The sequence below is a fragment of the Oryctolagus cuniculus genome, chromosome 7 (genome assembly GCF_051225735.1).
Source record: "Oryctolagus cuniculus isolate XC-2025 breed Fujian yellow rabbit chromosome 7, ASM5122573v1, whole genome shotgun sequence".
Lineage (NCBI taxonomy): Eukaryota > Metazoa > Chordata > Mammalia > Lagomorpha > Leporidae > Oryctolagus > Oryctolagus cuniculus.
The window spans coordinates 84,463,010-84,477,404 of NC_142873.1; the positions used below are offsets into that span (position 1 = coordinate 84,463,010).

The 14,395-nt window shown below is 43.9% G+C and overlaps 1 long non-coding RNA gene across 1 annotated transcript; it reads right to left on the reverse strand.

Moving 5' to 3' along the window:
* Positions 1-534: 534 nt before the first annotated feature.
* Positions 535-6,761, reverse strand: LOC138850618 (uncharacterized). Its single transcript, XR_011390595.1, has 2 exons — positions 6,531-6,761; positions 535-849 (listed from the first exon to the last, which is right to left on the reverse strand). It is a non-coding gene; the product is annotated as an uncharacterized LOC138850618 (long non-coding RNA).
* Between the last annotated feature and the right edge of the window lie 7,634 nt (positions 6,762-14,395).

Sequence of the window (14,395 nt, forward strand, 5' to 3'; positions counted from 1 at the left end):
TTAGGCCTGGGCTGGCCTTCAACACAGCAAACACATTCTGTGTAGTCACAGGGGACGCCTGCATTGAATTCCTGGACCAGCTACGAAGCTTTGGGGGCCAGGCAGGCTGAACAAGCTCAAGAAAAACGCAGAGGTGGGCGTTTTGTGCCGTCGCCCACCACGCGGCTCTGTCCTTTCCTTTGCTCTCGCCCTTCCCTGCTCTTGGGAACCCTGTCTGTCTGTAGCCTGTGCTTGGATCTGGGGCTGGGGAGCTGGCAGCGGCGGTAACTAAAGCAGGCCACAGCGTCCCACGGGCGCCCGGGGACCATCAGCAGAGTGAGTGCAATGGTCCTCCTTCTCGGAGCTGGGGGGCGGCGTGGGGTTTCTGACACTGGCTGCTGCCTGCTGTGGTGACTCATCGGAGCAGAGGGCCCATCTGTAAAAGCTAGACATCGTCAAGGACTTGGCTTCATCATTTGCTTGGGAACGAAGAAATTCAATTTTAAATCTGCATATTCATCATTCTGGGAGAAATAAACACAGTGTGAAACTAACTAAAATATTTAATAGTCAACATTTAATAATTCCCCAATCATATGTGGGACAAGATTTCATTCTAAGGAATTGTAGCTCTCATACATATGTAATTATACAGGCAGGATTCGAGAAAGCTCTCTTTCTTTCCCATAATAGGTTTTCTTTCATTCTGTGTGGGTTTTCAACAGATTGCCCCCAAGAGGAAAATCCTGCCCACAATGTCCTTCCCTCGCAGGGCTGAGGTCATGGTGTTTTAAGCATCACTGGAATTTCCTTTGCATCCAAGCCTTTCTTATCTTCTCATCCTTTAAGTCGTGTTTTCCTTGCATTCTCCTGAAAAACAAGCAATGAGAAAACAACAACAAAATCTGAAAAGAAGATGCAGAACGTCTGTGCGAATTCCGGTCCTGTCGCAGTGAGAGCCACTTCAGCAGGAAGCCCTCGTCAGTGGCCAGCTCTCCTTGTCTCTTAGCCACAAGGAGATGGCTTCGGCCCTGGGAGAATGTAATCTACTGGTTCCAATAGTTGGGTGCAGGGAGGACATTTTAGGAGTCGAAATACTAGTGATAGATTTCGCCAATAAAATTGTGGATTTCACCAAGTCTTCTTAAAATGTTTAGAATGGGGTTGATGTAGAAGCAGGGATGTGGAACCTTTTTTCGGCCAAGGGCCATTTGGATATTTATAGCATCAGTCGTGGGCTGTACAAATTGATCAGCTTAGAAATCAGCCTGCTAGGGGCTGGCGTTGTGGTGTAGGTAGGTACCGGTTCACATCCCAGCTGCTCCATTTCTGATCCAGCTCTCCATTTAGTGTCCTGGGAAAAGCAGCCAAAGATGGCCCATGTGCTTAGATCCCAGGACCCACATGGGAGACCCAGAAGAATGCTATGGCTCCTGGCTTCAGCCTGGCCCAGCTGTGGCCATTGTGACCCTCTGGGGAGTGAACCAACACATAGTGCATCTCTCTCTCGCTCTCTCGCTCTTGCTCTCGCTCTCACCCTCTCTCTATAACTCTTTCAAATAAATAAATGACCCTTTCTTTAAAAAAAAAAATGATCCTGCCTTAGAGTCCTTGAGTTCTGCGTGCCTCCTGTGGTTGCCTTGGCAGGGCCAGGTCAGGTGATTTTGCTGGCCCCATCCGACCCACAGGCCCGACATTCCCCACTCCATATGTGGAGGGTGTGCCTGGAGCTAGCCTTTACAGAGTATCCACAAGTGCCATTATTTCCTACCACACAAGAAATTAACAAAATCTTAACCAATCCCTCTTGCAAAGACATTATTCAGTGATAACAAGTCCCAGTATGAAGAATCCAGGTTTCCTTCTGTCTGATCATATGGCCGTTTTCCCAACTGTTTCACACCTGCTAATGGAGTGTGACAAGCAAATCGCATTTGGCTGAGTACATGGCCCCACACGAAATGACTCCACAACGATGAAGCTTCTAAGCATCGGCCCCCTAATCTACCACTGCTTTGGGGCTTGGTGCCTTCCCTGTCATGAGCGATTTCAGTGCCCTGATCAGGGCAGACTTGACAGATTCTTTATCAATGTCAAATGTTTTTTGTGGTTAAGTCCAGTAACGCTAAAACAAAAGGCCTCCTAGATATTAGATATATGGGGGCATTACGGAATTCTCTTGCAGGCAATATTTTTTGGTCAACCTATGAAAAAGAAAAATGGAGTGAACGCTGAAGCGAAAGGAAGATGCCACAGAAGTCCTGGCAGTTGTTTTCATGGAAGTCAGACAACGTGAATGGCATGGGCCCATCGTTCGTCCCTCCTGTGTTCATGTTAAACTAGAACAAAGAGAAATGGCCAGCAAAGAAAGCAATGACCTAGGGGGAGGCGACTAAGTCTCAACAGACTTTTGATTTCAGGAAACAAGGTAGCATTGCTGAAAAGCACAGAGCCCCTTCCCCAGCTCACAGGCATACTCGCGTGTGTGCATCCACCCTACTGATTAAAATCATACATTTTCCTCATGGGTTTTTTCTTTTGACTTGTGAGGTTAATCTCATAGGCCTTGCTGACTTTGTCAACTCTCCCAGTATCTAATAGTGATGCAAAATGCCTTAGAAAAAGTACAATCCAAGCCTCTCTGAGCAAAATTCAGTCTCTGATGAAAGATGCTAAGCTTTCCTTTGGGGAACAGACTTCACAGTGCCATCAAGGTACATGCTAGCCCTGGCAACCTCATGATGGAGAGAGGTCTCTCTTTTGAATTCAAAACAATGCCTATCCCACAAGCAAATTCTTTTTCTTTTTTTTTTTTTTTTTTTTTGGACAGGCAGAGTTAGAGAGAGAGAGAGAGACAGACAGAAAGGTCTTCCTTTGCCATTGGTTCACCCCCCAAGTGGCCACTATGGCCGGCGCGCTGCGCCAATCCAATGCCAGGAGCCAGGTGCCTCCTCCTCATCTCCCATGCGGGTGCAGGGCCCAAGCACTTGGGCCATCCTCCACTGCCTTCCCGGGCCACAGCAGAGAGCTGCACTGGAAGAGGAGCAACCAGGACAGAATCTGGCGTTCCAACCGGGACTAGAACCCAGGGTGCCGGCGCCGCAGGTGAAGTATTAGCCAAGTGAGCCACGGTGCCGGCCCGCAAGCAAATTCTTAAAAACTCCTCATATGTGCACCCATGAGGTCAAAATGCGTTCATGAGAAAGATGCCAGTCTCTGCCCTCCCATCCAAAATAAATGGATTATCCCAACCATTTGCTGAATCTGACCTGGGCTACCCCGATATTTCAGAATGGTCGTTGTCCAGATGGCATGGCACACAAGAAGCTTCGTGACCTTTTAAGAACTCAAAGGCCAAAACTCATCAAACTCATCAAAGCTGCAAAGGGACAGCAGGAAACAAGTCCTCTGAATGTTGGGTGCTAAACTGGAATTGGTATGTGTTGCACTGCCAAAGTGGTGAATTAATATGGACGAACAAGCTGTAGTCCTACACATCCTGAGTCATCAGCCATCGGTTCCTCTCCCATACAGCCGAAGGCCGAAGCTATTTCAACGTTTTATCTGATTTTTTTCTTTTTTGTACTAATTTAGAAAGTTGGTACTTTAATGTAATTGAACTCACTGAAGCTAAAAATGTCCAGACCTTTTTAATAAGGTACCTTTCAGTATTAAACTTTGGGGTCTGTTTTCCTCCTAAGCAGGCACTTAACTCCCATTAGCACTAATGGCAGTTGTGCACAAACATTGAGCAGGAAATATATATCTCTTTGTCTGTTTGTACTGAGCTCTAAGAGGGAAGAAAAATAAAATAAGGGAAGAAAAGGAAAAATAACTTGGAGGTTGAATAAGGAAGATAGAGCTGTAGGTTCATTTACAGAGGTGAAATTAATGACCAGCGTGCCCCCACCTCAGGGGCCACACATCTTTAACAAGATGAGAAGAAAATTTCTAAATCACTTTGAAAAATACCCAAACCCTGCTTTTCTGAGAAATCTGTTTCCCCTCCATCCCCAGCATATACATTAAACCCATTTTGCACCTGTTATGTACATAATGGTTCTAGACAACATAAGAAGATTTCATGATTTTTTTCCTTATCATTTTTACTTATCTACCAGTGAGCCAATTTAGGCAGCTTAAACCATTGCTAAAGAAGATGCATCAAAAATTGTCTGTAATCATTACAAATAATAGCACAAAATGTTCACAAGAAGCTGTTTTCTTATCATATTTTCATTAAAACATCTTTCCACCTGCTTTGCTTTTCCCACGTCTGGAACCTGCGTTGTAATCAGTCTTATTAACTAAGAACATAAATATGATTTATTATGGTCTGATAATGGAAGCTACGTGGGCCCAGAGAAGGGCTATATTGTCCTTTGATAAAATGGCTCTTTTCTCTCAAATGGAGAGCTCTATCATGAGAACATGCAGAAGGTAGTGAGTGATTATTTCCTCGGGGTGAGTGATGGAGAAGCCCGACAGAAAATCTTCTTGTTGACCATGACAGCCACAGAGGGTCCCCAAACCTCCCTGAGTTTGACAACCTGCAGACACTTTTGATGAACTGTATGCTTCTGTCAGAGACAGCCTGTCTGGGAGGAGAAAAGAGACCTTTATCGTCTCATCGGCTGTTATTATCTTGATCTTTCATAAGCAATCTCCAATGCACAAGACTATAATATCCTCTCGCACAAGTGCCAGGCATAATAGAAATGTAGTTAAAGGACCCTCTCCCTGGTTATGTAAATGTTCTTGCGCCGTAATTAAGAGAGATGGTTGGTGACTGACAGAAGTAGGAAAGAATAATCAAATTGTTTTAGCATTAGCTCCCTGTTTTAAGGACCTCAACCAGAGTAAATAGCATTTATGGTAGATATAGGAAAGCACGTTATTTTGAAGGCTTAGCCTACAAGGAAAAATTGTTTTGAATATGGTATTGGTGTTATATTTTTATTACACATGCAAATGGCAGCTGATTTTCAGCCAAGAGTGATTACTACGCTGATATGACTTAGAAGAAAATGAGTATGTCTCTCAAAATCCTTGTCTGAGAGTTAGAGCAAGAACAAAGACCTATTAATAAGGAATGTGCTTGCACAGATGGATCCTGGAGACCAAGTCAAGTTCTCCAATAATTTCTCTGTTATCCATTTCCAAGAGACTAAATATGGCAAAAAAAAATTTTTTCAATTAACAAATGTCTTTGCAGGCAAAAACACCTGCAATTATCAGGCAATTACAGCCATTTCTTCCATGGCCTCTGGGAGCTCCCCCTACTCTGACTGGGGGAGGACAGCTGTAGACGGAGTTTGCTTGGATTTTGGTGGCAAAAGCTTTCTGACCTTCCAGAAAAAAACCCAACCAGACTTGTAAGGAGGAGACCAGCTCCTGACCAGACTGCTGGCAGAAACAAGAAAAAGACATCACCCATTTTTAAAAGTTTAATCCCACCCCCCAGAAAAATGCAATACTTAGTTTTTCATTAACCTTTTGACATCTGGACTCGGAGTATCTCCACACCAACCACTAATGGCCTTTGCATTACCAATTAGTGGAGAGAAATGGGCAATGCTGATGCCAAAGGGTTAATCGCACCACTGGGTGGTCAGAGTCTGAAGAGCAGCCCTGAACCCAGAAGCCTTGAGAGTTGGGGGCCAGGGGCCGGGGAGCTCACTCCTTATTAAAAAACATGCAGCACGCAGGCACCAGCCTCCCTTTTCCTCTCAGGGCATCTTCCCTAGAGGGGGATTCGAATATGAACACACAGGCATGCACACACATCTATGCACACGGCTGGGCCCAGAACAAATCACGTCACCATTCTTGACTGAGCCTGTTCCATCAAAGGTGGAGCAGACCCGTGGAACTGTCTCTCTCTCAGCACCTCAGCCTGAGTGCTTCCTTAAGCAGTGACTTTCCCATGGGAATGAAAAAATTTGCCATTTCAGAGGGAGTTGGGTTTTGAGACGTGTTTGATCTCCCTTAAGAGATCCTTCTCTGAAGTTCTGCCAGCCCTCGATTATTGGTACAAAATGAGGCTTAGAGAAAGGATGGATAGATTCGATTCACAGATAATCTCTAAACTCCAGTTTGGTCTATATTTTAGTTTCTTCCTGAACAAACTGTACCAGAGCAATTAACAAACAAAAGTGATTGGGTGCTTCCTTTCTCCTTTTATGGTCAATTTTGTGGATGTTAGCAGAGTAAGGAAATTGTCAAAACACTGGCATCAAGAGAGGGGAAGAGGAAGAAACAAAATACCCAGATAGTCTGCGAACTGGATAATCTGCTCCTGAATAATTAAGAATCTAATTTCAAAAATAATGCAAAAACGGCCCTGAGAGCAATTCCATCTTGCAAATGCACAGCTTCTTTCCCCTAACCCCAAAATAGCGACTAGTGAAATGAACAAAACACACACCAAAAACCCAAACCTGCGATCCTCGGCCGCATTTGCCTCCATCTAATCCATGCATGCTCTAAGTTATGTTCTAAGGAGGTTTGGGGCAAGGAGGAGCTAAAGGCAACACAAAGACTTCTCTTACTCGCATTTCTGGCCGATCCAGCTTCACATGCAGGCGGTGGTAGCAACAGGGTTGCTTTCAAATCCGTGCTGTCCTAAAACTTCAGAAATTGATCCACCCCGTTTTAACTTTTTTTTTTTTAAATGAAAACCAACAGCCAAGTCAGGAACAACAGTGACTCAGCACTTCATTTTTTTGGGTGTGGGGGAGTCCCAAATTTGTGATTCCTCAGACAAAAAAATGCTTAAGTGCATTTGAGACGGAAATGAGAAACTGTTATACTTGATTCTCCACGGTGCTTCCACATGAGGCCAACGTTTTAGAGCTTTGCAGTTAGGGGCAGAAACGCTCTTAATGAGCCTACGTTTGCACATGTTTTGGCCAGAGTCACCGACTGACTGCACTCACTTAGTTCTGCTTTAGAAATGAAAATCTAATAAAGTAACTGGCAGTTTAAATGTCACCGAAATTGTCTCCAACATCCCAACTGGAATTGTGAAAACAGGCTCAAATTCCTCCCATCTCCCCTCTTTCACCTCCAAATGCCAGGCTTCTGAGGCAAACCATTTCCTAAGAAAGAGCAGAACTCGGGGAGGTTCAGAGGTCAGTGGTGCGGGGTGGAGAGGAGGAAAACTCTTTCTTCGAGTTGGAGGGGATTTGCTTTTTTCCACACACGCAGGCAAGAAGGACCGGAATCTTGAGGCTGGGAATGGTCTGCCTCTTGCAAAGGAATTCAAAGGAGCCATTGTGTTTGATACTTTGCTTCCCAATCAGTCTCTGACAGCAACATCAGAAGCATCAGATACTTCAGTTCTACATCTGGAAAGAGGCCTTTTTTTTTTTTTTTTCCTGGGGAGAAAAAAAAAAAAACTCTCCTGAAGACATTGAAGCCTAATTACTCCACACCCCATAGTCTCAAAGATTGGTATCTCTCTGATAGGCGGTGATAACCCTGGAGAAATGAGAGCAGCCCCCTTAGGACCTGGGCAGATAACATTTCCATGCTTTATCCTCAATAAAACGCATTGGCAAGTAAATGTATTAACTGGATGCTTTCGTTCCCCCTGCCAATCAAAATGTAATGATCACTGTGCAGGATGCAACAATGCTGTGTGTTAAGTGACCAAACAGAAAACCTTCACTGAAATGTGGAAGGGATTTAGAACATCCAGGAATAACGATCAAGGAATTGGCTCAGGTCAACCGCTGTCCCCCTTGCTTTTCTAGAAGATACAGACATCAGGTCCTCCTATTTACCGCGAGGCATTGAAAGTTCTCATGGTCTGGATCTTAGCATTTTGAATCTATTCTAAGAAAGTGGAAAGCACTCTAAAGAGCCTGGTCCTTATTCTCAATGGAATTCATGACTACTATACCCTAAACCTTGGAGAGAAAGTGCCTTCATTTCTCTTGCTACTGTGGACTAGACAGAGATGACCTAGAAGTAGGAAAAGAAGAGGACTGTAAGCACTCATCTGGGAAGAATGGAGGGAGGTGGGGAGGTGGGGAGGTAGACAAGAAGAAGGCACTGGGTGGTGGAGAGGAGTTTATGGACACTTAGCCGGGTAAGGCAGAGAAAGCCAGTCACTGCGACAGCATCCAGGTCTCAGATTTTAGCCACAGTTGAAGAACGCTGGGTAATTTAGCTGATCCGCCAGCCAAATCAAATCCTGGGCCTTTCCTACGGCATTGGAAATGTCTCAGGTTTTCTCATTCTGCATTTTTGATGGAAATTAAACTTGTAAATCAATAAGAACAGAACCAAGTCTGTATAAAAAGCACTCCTCTTTAGCCCTATTCCCCAACACACTACATTTCTGATTTCCTGCCCAAATGATTTAAGATTCCCAAATGCAAGCAGAAAAATTTAAGTTTGAGATATGCTTGTAAAACCACCTAAATTTCAGCCTAAGTCCCTTATGGAAAGAATTTTTTAAAGAAGACATAAAGAATAATTGTACAATACTCTTATACAAAGAAACAATAGAAGTATACCCATGAAAAGTTCAGGGACTATCTCAAAAGTACTTGAAGTGATTGACAGATGCCTCCCATGGGAATTTGATGAGTCTGCTATAGACCCAAGCAACATCAGCAAACTCTTCTGCAATTTGCCCCTCTACCTCTGCCCCTCCCTCTGGGCATATTTGTTTTATTTATTTTAGCCTTCTTATTTCTTTTTAACCTATGCCATCTGATATCCTTTCCTCTACTTTTTTTTAAAGATTTATTTATTTATTTGAAAGAGTTATGGAGAGATTTTCCATACGCTGGTTCACTCCCCAAATAGCTACAACGGCCAGGACTGGGCCAAGCTGAAGCCAGGAGCCAGGAGCTTTCTCCGGGTTTCCCATTGGATGGCAGGGGCCCAAACACTTGGCCCATCTTCTGCTGCTTTTCCCAGGCCATTATCAGGGAGCAGGATTAGAAGTAGAGCAGTGGGGAACACAAACCAGTGCCCATATAGGATACCCGCATTGCAGGTATGGCTTCATTTGCTACATCACAATGATGACCACTCCTCTGATATTTTGTTGTTTTTTTTTTTACTGTCAGTTATTCAGGCACTACACTAGAGTCCTACTACAGTCAACTATGTTAATTCCCACTATGGAAATGACCGTGTTCCTCTACTCTCAACTTAGCTTTCTTTCTCTGCCAGTTAAGATTTTCTACATCTGAAGCAAGATGAAGAGATGTGCACCCATTGCTGGCCTATTCCAGGTGCAGAAATATTCTCAGTGGTAGCTGTTGGGAAACTCTGAAAAAAATGCCAAGCAAAAAGAAAGTATGACATCAACAGGATTCAGAACCAACAGTTAGGGCGAGTGTTATCAAATCCAAGATCAATGAATCCTAATCCCGAGACCCCAGAGACAGCAGGACAACCACATCTCTGAAAAGACTCCAGTCCTTGAATCCTTTTTAAAATTATGCATCTAATTTGTATTTATTTTATTTTAAAATCAGAGAGAGAGAGAGAGAGAGAGAGATCTCATCCACTGACTCACTCCCTCAAATATCTGCAGTAGCCAGGGTTGGGCCAGGCCAAAGCAAAGTCAGAAAGTCAGTCCAGATTTCCCAAGTGGGTAGCAGGGACCCACATACTTGGAGCATAAACTGCTGCCTTCCAGGGGTTGTACTAGCAGGAAACTAAGAATTGGGAATAGAGCCCAGATTCAACCCAGACACTCAGATATGGGGTATGGGTGTCCCAAGTGGCACCTTAAATGCTATGGCAAATATCTACCCCAGTTCTTGTATTCTTAACTCTATGCCTTTATGTACAAAAAATTAGGCCGAATTTGGGACTACCTCATTTCTTAGTCCCTGGAGTCACTCTTTTTTTTTTTTTTTTTTTTTTTTTTTTTTTTTTTTTTTTTGACAGGCAGAGTGGACAGTGAGAGAGAGAGACAGAGAGAAAGGTCTTCCTTTGCCGTTGGTTCACCCTCCAATGGCCGCCGCGGCCAGCGCGCTGTGGCCGGCGCACCGCGCTGATCCGATGGCAGGAGCCAGGAGCCAGGTGCTTTTCCTGGTCTCCCATGGGGTGCAGGGCCCAAGCACCTGGGCCATCCTCCACTGCACTCCCTGGCCACAGTAGAGAGCTGGCCTGGAAGAGGGGCAACCGGGACAGAATCCGGCGCCCCAACCGGGACTAGAACCCGGTGTGCCGGCGCCGCAAGGCGGAGGATTAGCCTAGTGAACCGCGGCGCCGGCCTGGAGTCATTCTTTCGCATATCTCTTTGGGGCCTTGAAAGCATCCTCTATTTTCACTCACCCCCTTCATAAAGGTTTCTTTTGAGCTATGAAGGCTTTGCCAATTCAAATGCATTGTGTTATGCTCTTGGATTCTACCAGTCTTTGCTGTATGACTCTGTCCTCAGGAGTGAGCAGTGTCTCTCAGCCAAAATTGCAACCTCAAAGAGTATTTCATTCCCAACACTGCCCTTTCTTTTCACAAGTGTTAAAATATTAAATATTTGAGCAAAATGGTCTGTGATGGAGCATCTCCTGTACTAATCATCTGAGCTGAAGTTAAGAAGGTAGAACCTTCATATATTTGTCAAAGGTCAAAAGAAAGGATGAAAGTATGGGCAAGGCGATTTCTCTCCTGAGATTGTCCCTCAGGTACAGAAGGCAACTCTTGTGAGTCCTGCTAATGGAGGAAGCATTAGCAAGAAGAGAAAGCCAAACCTTCAGTTTCAACTTCTCCCACAATCCTGGTGCTCAATGTAGCCAAAAGTACTATCTTTCTCACCATCTCTTACCTTTAGGTTACTCTGTGTTGATTTCAGTTTCAGGCAAGATTTTTCTAATATGGGTAAAGAAAGCCACTGTAGCTCCAAGTTTACACTAACCTTTTTCCAAGGGATTCTAGGAAAGAATATGTCTGCATCTCCCAGAAATGGTATCCAATGGTCACCTGATCATTTCATGGCAATCCTGACCAGAGTCACAAGAAACCTGGGAAGAGCAGATCCCAAAGCAGAAAAGAGAATGGATGCAGCGTGGTTAAGGGCACATGTCCTCTAGGCAGTGCCATTCCCATCACTTTGAACCTAAATCCATTGTGAGGACCTTTGAAACTCATTAACATCCCTAGGCTTAATGGGAACACAGTGCTTCACCTTCCTTCCACATTTCCCCTGTGCTTTTCATGTCGGAGTGGAGAACAGACCTTAGCAGTTTATCCGCCCAACTACGTGGAGGAATAAGATCTGCCCAGTAGCTTGCAATGGTTTCTTGACTGCCATTACTGACGTCATGTAAATAAGTAGTCACTGACTGAAGAACTTGCTATTTACTCAGTAACCCTTGATCCCTTTACACACTATTATAGAAGCACATAATTATACACTTTTCAAATGACTATTTCTTTTAGGCATTTGCCCATAATAGCTCTTTCAAAGCTGTTAAGCTTTTATCATGTGAAGACCCAAGTATATTTTGTTCACTCCTCATTGACCTAATAGAGAACAAACTTGCCTTTAAGATGGTGGTAGCTGCAAAGAACACATGGACAGCCTTGTGTGGCTTGGGCTATTTGGGCAGGAAAGCAAATTGCTATTAGATCACGCTCACTTCATTTAGTAATTAAACATTGATACTGAAGGATCGTCAGTCACTCTTACTCAAGTCCTCCCTTAGGAACTCTTGTCACACTCTCTTATCCTGACTTTGTTACTATCCATACAAAATGGATCCTAGAAAAACCAAAATGGCAGATGGGTCATTTATGGCAGATGACATAAGTTTTCTATGCATACTCAGCATATTGGTCTCACCAACCAGTGTCAGGAAATTGAGAGAGGTTTACTCCTGTCATGAACTCAAGAAAATCACATAAAATATAATGCAATGCAATGTATGCATCTGTTCAGGCTGTTATGATTACACACCTTAGACCGTGTGGTTTATAAACAATGGGAATTCATTCCTCCCAGTCTGGAAGCTGGGCAGTCCAGGAGCAAGGCACAAGTAGATTCAGTATCTGAAAGGGCCCCTTCCTCATAGACAGCATCTTTGTAGTGTCCTCATGTGACTGAAGGAGAACATGGCTCTGGCAAGCCTCTGTGTTTTTTTTTTTTTAATATTTATTTATTTGAAAGGCAGAAGCAGAGAGAGAGAGAGAGAGAGAGGTCTTCCATCCACTCTCCAAGTGGCTATAACTGCTGGAGCTGTGCTGATCTGAAGCCAGGAGCCAGGAGCTTCTTCCCAGTCTCCCACACGGGTGCAGGGGCCCAAGAACTTGGGCCATCCTCTACTGCTTTCCTGGGCCATAGCAGAGAGCTGGTTTGGAAGTGGAGTAGTCGGGACTCAAACCAGTGCCCATATTGGATGCCGGCACTGCAGGCGGTGGTTTTACCGATGGCAAGCCCCTTTTACAAGAGTGTTCCACCCTTACGATCTAATCACCTCCTAAATGTACCACCTCTTAATATTATCACTTTAGGGATTAATTTCCAACATAAGAATTATGAGGGGGCACTAGCAGTCAATCCACAGCAATAAATATATCTGAAACAACCAATATATGCAATGTATATCAAATTACAAAAATTATTGAAATACCATGTTCAAATAGATCTCAAAATACATCAGAAAATTAATAAACTATTGAACGTTTATAGCCCTGCCAAAGGTACTAGACTAACTACAGAACTGAAAAGATAGAAATAAGCTTGCTTTCATGTTTGCTCACCTTCATGGGAAACTTCTTTCCACTTCCATGACTCCCTCCTTGGAATTCAGCACCTACAACTTCTCTCCACGTCTCAGATAAGTGCAATTCCTTTTCAACTTTCCTTCTTTGCATGTACTGTTTCTTCTAACTAGAATTCCCCATCCTTTCTTCTGCCTAGGGTTTACCAAAATGTCACCTCCTCAATGAAGCACCTCTGATTCATCCAGGCAGAAGTGGCTACACACTATCTCTGCTTCTGATTTACATCTATAAGCATCTATATGGTACCATTAGTATTGGTTTATGTGTTTTTCTCCACTAATTACACTGTGAGCTCCTTAAAGGTCAAGATTCACAACTATCCCTTTGGGACCTTCGCAGAGTCCTTGGTACAACAAAGTACCCAGAAAGATGTTGAGTAATGGTCATCTATTTGATTTCATTCCTTTTGCAGAGAGAAGCTACTTTGCTGTCCCTATATTTCTGTTCCAGGTCTTACAGGTGGCTAGAAGAGAGATGTAAGTACAAAATCCAGGATTAAAGAAACTGATGCCAATACTGCAATGAAATTGGAACAGCAAGCGATGGATGGAAGAGAGCTTGGGAGTATGGGGAAAAGAAGGAAGAAAAGAGGGAGAAACAGTGAGAGCATTGCAGATGGGTCGGGGGACAGCATGGACTGAGGTTTTGATTGATGAGAGGGAGGTGACAGAGCATGACAAGGAGAGGGTATAGAAAGGATTTTCGTGGAGGGAACATGGGCATGGTGTGGCAACTGTGAGGCTAGTACATTAGCGTGTTGGATCAAGAAGGTCAGCTAGGGTGGCACTGAGAGTTCAGTTCGGATTCCCAGGTGGAGAAATTTGCAGTTTGAACTCTGCAATGGCGATGACTTGTGGAGGGGAGAGGGTGTCATGGAGACCTGTGATCCTCACCTGGGCTTTGGTGAAATCATGAAGATTTGGGTGCTCATTCTTAGAACCAAAAATCTCAAACTACTCACTTCTAGAATCCAGCCTCACAGGCAGTGTTAGTGAAACACAGGCTTGTTGGCATGTGGTGGATGAGAGAGCACCTGGTTGGTGACCAGTTCTGGCATTCCTTAGCCTCCACATCCTCAAGTAAGTCCAGGGATGTGCTGTGTCCCATGCCTGGGACTCCTCCTGGGTATTTGCATGTGGCCCCTGCTTTCACTAATGTCCCTGCTCAAATATCACCTTTACAGAGTGGCTTCTTCTAGCTCCTAGGTCCAAAAACCAAAGCCAAAAACAAAATATTCTTATACCTTTATCCTTTTGTCTTCCTTTATTTTTCTTCACAGCACTTATGCTACTTGCCATCATATGAGGTATCTATCTGTTCACTTCCCTGTTAGCTGTATCCTTCAATGCAGGAGTCATAAAAAGTTTTCTATAGACAACTACGTAGTGAATATTTGAGCATTTTCAAGTCATCTGGCCTCTGTTGTAACTAAACTTTTCCATTGGAGCAAATGGGCAATGATTAAAAATTCATAAATGGGCATAATTGTGTTCCAATAAATCTTAGTTTACAAATAGAGCTTGCAATCCAGATTTGACCATGGACTATAATTTGTGAATTCCTTCTCCATTCATTAGAAAGTTGCATGAAATCAACAACACTGATTATCTTCTCATTGTTGGATCCATAGGGCTTGGCATGTAGTAGGCAATTCAATTCA